At 40.8% G+C, this 11,214-nt stretch overlaps 2 non-coding genes across 2 annotated transcripts; both read right to left on the minus strand.

Moving 5' to 3' along the window:
- Window positions 1–6,921: 6,921 nt before the first annotated feature.
- Window positions 6,922–7,003, minus strand: trnas-uga (transfer RNA serine (anticodon UGA)). The gene has a single exon. It is a non-coding gene; the product is annotated as a tRNA-Ser (tRNA).
- A 715-nt stretch (window positions 7,004–7,718) lies between these two features.
- trnas-cga (transfer RNA serine (anticodon CGA)) lies at window positions 7,719–7,800 on the minus strand. The gene has a single exon. It is a non-coding gene; the product is annotated as a tRNA-Ser (tRNA).
- Between the last annotated feature and the right edge of the window lie 3,414 nt (window positions 7,801–11,214).

Genomic DNA, 11,214 nt, shown 5'->3' on the forward strand with positions numbered 1-11,214 from the left:
CCTCTCCTCCACATCGCACTTCTGCACAGACATTTTGGGCCTAAAGCTCCTGGTGTTGCCTAGCAACAGTGACAAGAAGCCTGCCTCTGACTGTGTGAGCTGGCTTCATCTATGGGTTTGTATCAGTCTAAATAATGACTGTGTGCCCAATCCACACACACACACAGACACACATCACTAACACATGAAGCTGCACACACATGCATGCACAAATACACAGGCAAATATAATAACTCATATTTACTGTACAGTGTTATAAAGTCAGTGCAAGTGCATAGTATTGCAACACAGCCAGGCTCCATGTTATTTTCCTGGTTGGAGGATGTGCTACACTGACAAGCATTTGGTTAATTAGTTCTGAGAATACCTGAACTGATAACAGGCATGATTCTAGAAAAAAAAACACCCAGCCACGAGGGAGACATGAATGGTATAATAATATATGGCACTTATATAGCGTTTTTTTAACCTTAGCAGGTCTACAAAGTGCTTTACCCTGGTTCTCAGTCACCCATTCACACGCACTCACACACCAATGGTAGCAGAGCTGCCATGCAAGGCACTAGCTTGCCATCAGGAGCAACTTGGGGTTCAGTGTCTTGCCCAAGGACACTTCAGCATGTGGAGTCATGTGGGCCAGGAATCGAACCGCCAACCCTACAATTAGTGGACAACCCACTTTACCACCTGAGAACTTCAGATGAAGATGAAGATCAGGATTGACATCTGCCAGTGATCCTGAAGATCAGGATTGACATCTGCCAGGTTTGAAAGCTGTATAGACACTGATACATTTATTTTCATGTCTCAGTGTCCAGAGGGCTGTGTAGAGAAGAATGGGACTGACAAACAAGAAGTCCTCCCTCAAGAAGTGTGATTAACAGTGCTGCCTTCACAAGATGCAAATTAGCTCCAACCATTTTCAAACATCTAGCATCACATGTATTTATAGAGTTTCACAGCACTGCCTAAAGCAGCTGTGGCCATGTAAATGAAGTTTTCCTCAGATTACAGACTGTATTATTTGTCTATTACTGCATTATAACATTTTTTCTTTCATTGCACACTGAAATAAACTTACTAACTGAATATAGCAATCTTCCTGCTCTTGCCTTCTAACCATCAACATTATTATCATGTTGTTTCTGTATATGAGCATCAACAACAGCAGTACCAAGCTCTCACAACCATCAGGGAAACAATATGTGCTGTACTATATGAACATCCTCCTACATGAGTCAGGATCCATGTGAATACGGATGCAAATGACAGGTCGTGATATTTGTCAACAGCATGACAGTGAAGCTATTCGAGTCAAGCAATGCATTATATGACAAGATCTCATCAGTGAAATGTGTTTCAAGTCTGTAATTCTCTACTGTGTATCCTACAAAACACCAAACATGGTAAACAGAAAAGGTGTAACCATTTCATACTAAACTAATGCTTCTGTATTATGCCCTTTAGTGTAATTTATACTTTAAATGGCATTTTGAATGTGTGCTTACTCCCTTACACGACTATCACTGATAGGCTGCATGAATCCACAGTCTGGGCTAGAAAGAAATCAGCCTTCATACCATTCTGACCCTGACCAGGACAACTGAAGCTACGTACAGTAAATGAATGAAAAATGTTGCGTTTGGTTGCTTCTCTAATTATATATTCCTGTCTCTAAAATTCAGTTGCTCCTGAAGAAACCTCTAAATAGTTCAACGTTGCTCAATGTACTGTAAGAGACTATTGTTATCAAAGACCATAAAGGCCTTTTCCCATTTCAACAATACAATAGAGTACTTCAGTGCAAATCAGTAGAATGTTTTGCTTACATATTTTTGTATCTTTTGCATCTGTTTGCATGGTTTCAAACAAAAAACATGACATACAACAATTTATGTGAGTTAACAATCATATAGTGAGTTAAAGAAACACCTAAAACTTGTGTGATTAATCTCATTATCACATGTTAAGTTATTTATAAGCACAATTTCACTATGATTGTTCCTGTTTTAGAATAAAATCAAACAATTCAGTGGATTTAATTGCTGAAATCGTAAACACTGTTCAACTAACTATTGTTCAGGATCCAAAACCATAGAGAATGGAATACAACATGTCCATAACAAGCTGGCTCAGTTGATTTCTCATGGATGCTTGGTGATCACAGTAAACAGAGCTAATCTACTCCAGAAAAGGAAAGTGTAATCAGAGTCTGTCACTCAGTCAGCAGTCTGAAAGCACCACCTGCCCTGGCAAAGGGGATAATCTTTCCATACAACACAATCAGCAGCACCTATTTCTAACAAATGTCTTGGCCAGCAACAGCTGTGTATCCACCAGGAAAATAAAGCCTGGGGATTAAAGGACAATCATTGTAGAGGTTATTGATCAGTGAGGCTAATTAAAACACAGACACCCTCAGACTTCATAAGCCGTGATCATAAGTTCATAAGCTGTGTGGCAGTCTTTCAGTGGTGGATCGGGGCTTTTTAACGATGCCATGGTGGCTTGAGGTTAAAGTTATTATTGTGTTTATCATTAATTGCTGTATATCTTCAATATATCTGTGCTATAATGAAGTGTACAATAGGCCTATTTTCAGTATCACTACACAAGAAATATACAGATTTAGAGAGGTGAGCATATAAAGAGCTCAGCAGTTAAGTAGCTCTGTACTAGTGATCAGAGAGTTGGTACTTTGAGTCCCAACCAACACTGAGCGTGTGCAAAGCCCATTTTCCTCATTTTTCCTCAATCCTCATTTGCTGCCACTCCATAGTGACCTTGTGCTCTAAAATTGGTCTGACTTTGCTGTACTGAATACTGAAGTGCAGTGCACAAGTCAGAGACTACATTGACTTTTTTATCCATTTAAAACTGGAAAAAGGAAAGTTTCAGAATTTTGAATATATACTGTATGTATCTCACAAAAGTGAGTACACCTCTCACATTTTTGTAAATATTTGATTATATCTTTTAATGTGACAACACTGAAGAGATGACACTTTGCTACAATGTAAAGTAGTGAGTGTACAGCTTGTATAACAGTGTAAATTTGCTGTCCCTTCAAAATAACTCAACACACAGCCATTAATGTTTAAACCGCTGGCAACAAAAGTGAGTACACCCCTAAGTGAAAATGTCCAAATTGGGCCCAAAGTGTCAATATTTTGTGTGGCCACCTTTATTTTCCAGCACTGCCTTAACCCTCTTGGGCATGGAGTTCACCAGAGCTTCACAGGTTGCCACTGGAGTCCTCTTCCACTCCTCCATGATGACATCACGGAGCTGGTTGATGTTAGAGACCTTGTGCTCCTCCACCTTCCGTTTGAGGATGCCCCACAGATGCTCTATAGGGTTTAGGTCTAGAGACATGCTTGGCCAGTCCATCACCTTCACCCTCAGCTTCTTTAGCAAGGCAGTGGTCGTTATCATGCTGGAATACTGCCCTGTGGCCCAGTCTCCAAAGGGAGGGGATCATGCTCTGCTTCAGTATGTCACAGTACATGTTGGTATTCATGATTCCCTCAATTAACTGTAGCTCCCCAGTGCCGGCAGCACTCATGCAGCCCCAGACCATGACACTCCAACCACCATGCTTGACTGTGGGCAAGACACACTTGTCTTTGTACTCCTCACCTGGTTGCCGCCACACACACTTGACACCATCTGAACCCAATAAGTTTATCTTGGTCTCATCAGACCACAGGACATGGTTCCAATAATCCATGTCCTTAGTCTGGTTGTCTTCAGCAAATTGTTTGCAGGCTTTCTTGTGCATCATCTTTAGAAGAGGCTTCCTTCTGGGACAGCAGCCATGCAGACCAATTTGATGCAGTGTGCAGTGTATGGTCTGAGCACTGACAAGCTGCACCCCCCATCCCTTCAACCTCTGCACCAATGCTGGCAGCACTCATACGTCTATTTCCCAAAAACAACCTCTGGAGATGACGCTGAGCATGTGCACCAAACTTCTTTGGTCGACCATGGCGAGGCCTGTTCTGAGTGGAACCTGCCCTGTTAAACCACTGTATGGTCTTGGCCACTGTGCTGCAGCTCAGTGTCAGGGTCTTGGCAATCTTCTTATAGCCTAGGCCATCTTTATGTAGAGCAACAATACTTTTTTCAGATCCTCAGAGAGTTCTTTGCCATGAGGTGCCATGGTTGAACTTCCAGTGACCAGTATGAGGGAGTGTGAGAGCGATGACACCAAATTTAACACACCTGCTCCCCATTCACACCTGAGACCTTATAGCACTAACAAGTCACATGACACCGGGGAGGGAAAGTGGCTAATTGGGCCCAATTTGGACATTTTCACTTAGGGGTGTACTCACTTTTGTTGCCAGCGGTTTAGACATTAATGGCTGTGTGTTGAGTTATTTTGAGGGGACAGCAAATTTACACTGTTACACAAGCTGTACACTCACTACTTTACATTGTAGCAAAGTGTCATTTCTACAGTGTTGTCACATTAAAGATATAATCAAATATTTACAAAAATGTGAGGGGTGTACTCACTTTTGTGAGATATATACTTGGAGGGAACTCCCAAAGCACAGGGAGAGCATGCAAACTCCACGCAGGAGGGATTCAAGCCTCCAACTCCATGATGGGAGGCAAATGTGCTAACCACTAAACCACCATGCCCCCCATATAAACTATAATTCTGCTGAAAAAAAAAAATGTCTAAGTGTGACAGGCTGAGAGTTTATTTTACAGGATGAAAAGAGACAATGAGGTGTTCGTTCTCTAGAATGAAGTAACTGTAACCTATAAAATGTTAACCACAAATGTATCATCTTCACACTACACATTGGTATTTGAAATTGAACAACCTGAAAACATTCATCATGCCTGAAATCCATGTGTGCCCTTTTCTGTTCATTTCTTTCCCCTCTGTGGCTCATGCCTACATTTTAGATGTGTCTCATATTCAGTCTAGAATATTACTGTATCCGTCTCACGTGTCATTAGGGGTTTGGGATTCTGTGAGCAGGTCGATCAGAGCCTGCCCCCTGCTGGTTTGTCCTAGCAGAGACCTTTTCACCATTAAAGCTGCTGTCACTTGTCCAGAATCCTTCTCTTATTAATTCATTCATTCACATATAGCAAATATTTGTCATGACATAAACAGAGTCTGGGGATTATCTTTGCTCAGTTGCATAGAATGAATTCAGGATATGAAGATTTACACTAATTAATGTATATATGATTCATACATTAACTGCTATTCATTTTACTGACTGAGCATGATTTACAGTTTATTAGTAATTCTTGTTTAGTTGCAGGATTTAAAGGAAATCAAATATTCTGCTTACATTTCTTTTAATATGGGAGACATGCAGCTGGAATGCATTAGTTGTTGTATCAGTACTCTTTTGCTGATTACCTTGGCTCATGTATTTAATTATATTTGTTACACTTTTCAAATATTACTGCTTTCTGTCGCTTCACGTTTATGCTCCTTACACCATGTTATGCATCTGTGTACTCTGGTCTTTTGATATAAATGTGTCCAAATGGAAACCCTGCTGTGAATTTCAACTTTGTTAAGCTCACAGCTTGTTGAGATTGGGTCATAGAAGTGTTAGTGCAATTTTGTAGCTATTTTTGTGGCTATACTTTTGGGGCATTTAGCAGCTATCCTTTTAAGGGTCCTTCTCTCTTTGTCAGCAGTGTCAGTTCTAGCTGTAAGCCATGTAAGCAGGTTCTAACAGACCCCGAACCACTAGGTGGCCTCATTTTATATCTTACCACATTATATCATCAATGAAACATGATCTGAGGAAGGGAAAATGGTTAATTGAAACTTAGATAGATTAGAGAACCAAGGACAGAGGGAAAGTGAGTACTCACAGAACTAAACTTCAACAATACACACAAAGACACAGAGGAAGGTACACAACAATACACACACAGGAAGGTAAGGAAGGCACAGGGTTATACCAAATACAGAGGGATGATTTTTGTATTGCTTAAGTTCATTGCCACTGTTACCCCCTAGATTCTTGTTCTATGGTTGCTCCCTATTTGTTCCTGGAGAGCACTCTCAGAACTTCAGAACCCCATGGAATTAATGTCATGTTTTGATGACAGCTATTATTTCATTAACCAACCAGTGGTTAACCTCCTACAGCTTCATAAGCACTTTGCTTCCACGACTTTTCTAAGAACTTTGTTAATTTAACTTTTTACCACACCTACACTAATTTCTTAAGTGCACTGCCACTTACACCGTGGATTCTTGTTCTATGGTTGTTCCCTAGTTGCTCATGGTGCCAATGATTTGGATACAGGGCATCATTATGAACATTGTCATGCTGGGTGAGCGGTTAAGGTGTTGGACTTGAAATCTAATGTGGTTTCCCTGTGCAGGTTTGAAGCCGGTCTGTGACGATCAATTTTGCAGTTGTAGGCCAATGGTTAAGGTTACTGATCAGAAGGTTGGGGATTCAAGCCCCAAAGCTGCCACTGTTGGACCCTGGAGCAAGGCCCTTAACCCTCTCTGCTGTAGGAGTGCTGTATCATGGCTCACCTGCACTCTGACCGCAGCTTTCTAACTGGAACAAGCTGGAATATGCACAGAAAAGATTTTCACTGTGCTGTAATATCCATCCATCTTCTACTGCTTATCCTTTCAAGGTCACAGGGAACCTGGAGCCTATCGTAGGGAGCATCGGGCACAAGGCAGTGTACACCCTGGACAGGGTGCCAATCCATCGCAGGGCACACAGTCATACACACATTGTGCTGTAATATATTTGTGACAAATAAAGGCTTAAAGAAGAAGCCTTTATTTGGTTAAGGGCCTTGCTCATGGTCATAACAGTGGCAGCTTTGCATTTCTGTGGCTTGAACCCCCACCTTCTGATCAGTAACCCAGAGCGTTAGCTGTTGGCCTACCACTGCAAAACAGCTCATCAAAGACAGGATTTGAACCTGTGCTGGGAAACCACATTGGATTTCAAATCCAATGCCTTAACCTCTCAGCCACCATGACAGTGGAGGGGATCATGCCCTGTATGTAAATCACTTGGCACCAGGAACAAATCGGGACCAACCATAGAACAAGAATCCGGGGAGTAACAGTGTCAGTGCACTTAAGTACTTAGTGTAGGTGTGGTAAAAATTTAAATTAACAAAGTTTTTTAAAAAAGTCCTTAATCAGTTTTGTAAGCAAAGTGCTTATGAAGCTGTAGGAGGTTAAACACTAGTTGGTAAATGAAATAATAGCTGTCATCAAAACTTGATATTGATTCCATGGGGTTCTGGGAGGTTAAGGCGTTGGACTTAAAATCCAATGAGGTTTCCCTGCACAGGTTCGAATACTGCCTGTGATGAGCTATTTTGCAGTGGTAGGCCAACAGCTAAGGCTCTGGGTTATTGATCAGAAGGAGGGTAGTTCAAGCCCCTGCACTGCAAAGCTGCCATTGTTATGACCTTGAGCAAGGCCCTTAACCAAATAAAGGCTTCTTCTTTAAGCCTTTATTTGTTACAAATATATTACAGCACAGTGAAAATCTTTTCTGTGCATATTCCTGCTTGTTCCAGTTAGGAAGCTGCAGTCAGAGTGCAGGTGAACCATGATACAGCACTCCTACAGCAGAGAGGGTTAAGGGCCTTGCTCAAGGGTCCAACAGTGGCAGCTTTGGGGCTTGAACCCCCAACCTTCTGATCAGTAACCTTAACCATTGGCCTACAACTGCAAAATTGACCGTCACGGACAGGATTCGAACCTGTGCAGGGAAACCCCATTGGATTTCGAGTCCAACGCCTTAACCTCTCGGCCACCGTGACTATAGTCATGACTATGCCCTGTATCCAAATCATTGGCACCATAAACAACTAGGGAACAACCATAGAACAAGAATCCAGGGTGTAAGTGGCAGTGCACTTAAGAAATTAGTGTAGGTGTGGTAAAAAAGTTAAATTAACAAAGATCTCAGAAAAGTCCTTAATCAGTTGTGGAAGCAAAGTGCTTATGAAGCTGTAGGAGGTTAAACACTGGTTGGTTAATGAAATAATAGCTGTCATCAAAACAAGACATTAATTCCATGGGGTTCTGAAGTTCTGAGTGTGCTCTTTTTCCGTACATTTCCTCACTTCATTGCTCCAATAACAACTAGCAATGCAAACAGAGATGTCTAGGTATTATGGGAACAGTGAAGTGACTTTTGAGATTGTTTCTCTTGAGCATTTGGCTTTGGAATCTCCCATCTCAAAGTCCTAATAGTCAGACTTCTTTCATAACTGATGTGTTACTGATGGGTTGCAGTCAACTTAAGATACAGTAACTGACCAGTGTGGCTGTGTTTTTAACTCTAATTTATTCACTTCAGACAACATTAAGGTCCTTTTTCATGTGGTGTTTCTGTCATTTCGTTCGCGCTCAGTATGCTCAGTGAAGGTGATCAGCATGTTGCATAAACAGAGATAATGTGTATGGCACCACTTACTGATGCCTCCATAACTGACACCATCATTTATTGCTGTCTAAATGCCCTTATATCGAGAGATACAGAAATCCCATAATGCACCAAAGCCTCCAGAGCCAGCAGAACTGACCCTGACAATAAAGGTAAGCAACAGAAACCAGACCTGGGCATACTGTAACAGAGAGAAGAGAGAGTCATTGCAGTATAAATGAGAGATTCAGGTATGTGATTACCATTAGAACAGACAGGAATAGGCTGGCCAGGTCCTGGCTCACAGTTGTCTTCTGACTGAATTTGTTTTAATGATATGCAGTTAGCAAGGCCACTTTCTGAATCTGGCTTTCTGTTTTTAATTGGTATAGCTTCATAATGGAACAATGTGGCAGTCTTTCTGTCAGTGGAGCACAGATACTGGTTAGTGTATCTGCTAGATAACTCAGAGAAGCCCCCTTACATGGAACTGCTTTGGACGAGTCTGATGCGACGCTGCTATGTTAAAGTGAAATTAGCTGAAGCTAACTGTGTTGTATACATAAAAGCTCAAACAGCACAACATGGTAGTGTAGTGGGTAGTGTTGGTGACTCACGGCAATAGGGTCCACGGGTCAGTCCTGAGTTCAGGTTACTGTGTGTGCAGGGTTTTGCATACTCTCCTCATGACTGTGTAGGTTTCCTGTGGGTTCTCAAATTTCCTCCTACCTTACAAAAAACATGCTAGTAGGTGGATTTGGTGACTCTAAGTTACCCCAAGGTGTGATGGAGTATCTGAATGTATGCATGGTGTGTTGCAATGGACTGCCATCTCAGCCAGGGTAGGGTATATTTTTAACTCGCACCCACAGTCCCAGTCTGACTTTGGATCCACTGTGATCCAGACCAGGATGAATGAATAAAATGAATAAAAAATTCAAACAAATACAGCTTCTATCTTCAGAATTTACTCAAAAGCCATTCCCCCAAAGTACAAGCATGCAAGCTGCCCAGTTAATATTACATTCGACTAAAGGTCGTAACTCATAATGTACGAGTCGACCTCCCACCAGGAAAAACCAAAGAAAACTGTGAATTCCTATTCGGGAATGAAGGATGGTCTCCTCAACTCCGAGTTCAGCAAGTAACATCAAATCAACATGGCTGCTCACAGCATAAAAATAAACAAAGTAGCACTCACCTTTAAGTGAGTTTTGCTGTATATACTAGTATTTGCTTTAGGTCAATCAACATACCGTACAGACACATTGCACAGTCCATACAGGATTTGGCAGAGAAGTTTTGTGATTGTTGTGGCCAAAAATGCTTGATTTTGCTGTTGCTTTTTTCAAAATTTGCAATGCGACTTTCAGAGTTTTTTGTGCTTTTTGATGAAAACTACTTGAAATTGTCTTTCAGTGATGTTTGTTGGTAAATGAGTTCCTCAGAATATTGTGAGTTTATTAGTTATTACTAATAATTTACTAATATTAATACTCTGCAACATTAGGAGCAAAACTATTTCGTGCAATTGGAATTTTGCCAGTTCAAGTAGTTTTCCGATAAAAAAATACTGCATCAGAAATTTTGAAAAAAAGCTGCAGCAAAAGCAAGCATTTTTGACTGCAACAATCCTGTAGGGAATGATATTGTGTTGTTAATGCTATAACATTGTCTACATGGTTCACTGTTTTGTGAAGGTAAATATACATCATTCATCACGGTTAGCTAGCTAGACTCTGGCTAACAAAAGATGAACATGGAGGTATCCATGTTTTTTTCCTTACTTTTGTGGCTTGAACGTAGGTCAAATACGACATGATTCTGAGTTCTGAATAAAGGTAAATCGAAAGCAGTGTTAAAAAACCCTGAATATTGAGATCGGAGGTTTCTAAATTGACAGAGAACATGGTTGAATGTTGGTAGTTCACATCATTTGTTTTCTCAAATGTTTTCAGCGACCAGAATTTTTATTAAGTAGGACATGAGATAAACAACAAATAGCAGTTCAAAAAATCTGAAAGAAATACAGTGAAATACTGTAGATGTCTGATGATCTTTCACTGAATGCCTGATTCTTCCATTGGCTTTGGTGGAAACTCCTATAATGACATACTCCATTGAAACGACTTTGTTTCATTTACACCTGATATATCACATGGCTAGACGGCCATATCACCACCTGTGATCCAACCCAGGTGTTAGTATTAAGTGGCCTGCTAGGGGTCTGCTGAGTGGAGTTCGTCAGCCAGCAGTTGCACAAGAAGGCTCATGAAGGTAAATAGCAGCCAATAAGAGAACAGCTCAGTTTCTCCATATGGCAGTCATTTGTCGTTGTGCAGCAGGTGTGTGGGTGTAGACCCAGTTTAATTTCAGTAAGTGGTACATGTACATAAAAGCCTGCTCTGATGCTGCAGATATAAAAGAACAATTTATGAAAATATAAAACCTTTCCTTTCTGATTTACTTGCCAAGAATCATGAGGCTTAATCATGTGGTATACTGTATATAAATAAGGCTAAGTCCATGAAATACAAATCAATGCATCACTCAAAACATGCACATATAGCCTAACGTGAAAGAATTATAAATAAAGCTGCTAGTCTCTTAGCGTAAATTGTCCATCATAATCCAAAAATCTTTTGCACATAAACTGTTTATTAAAAGGGAGATGATCATTTTTAAATCACCTTCCCACTGTACATACAACTGTCTCAACACTACTGAGAAAGAAAAAAAATTCAAAGTGTGATGAAAATTTAAAGAGCACTATCGGTTTCGTCATGGCTTGCTTTCTCAGTAACCA

This window comes from Ictalurus furcatus, chromosome 8, assembly GCF_023375685.1.
Source record: "Ictalurus furcatus strain D&B chromosome 8, Billie_1.0, whole genome shotgun sequence".
NCBI lineage: Eukaryota > Metazoa > Chordata > Actinopteri > Siluriformes > Ictaluridae > Ictalurus > Ictalurus furcatus.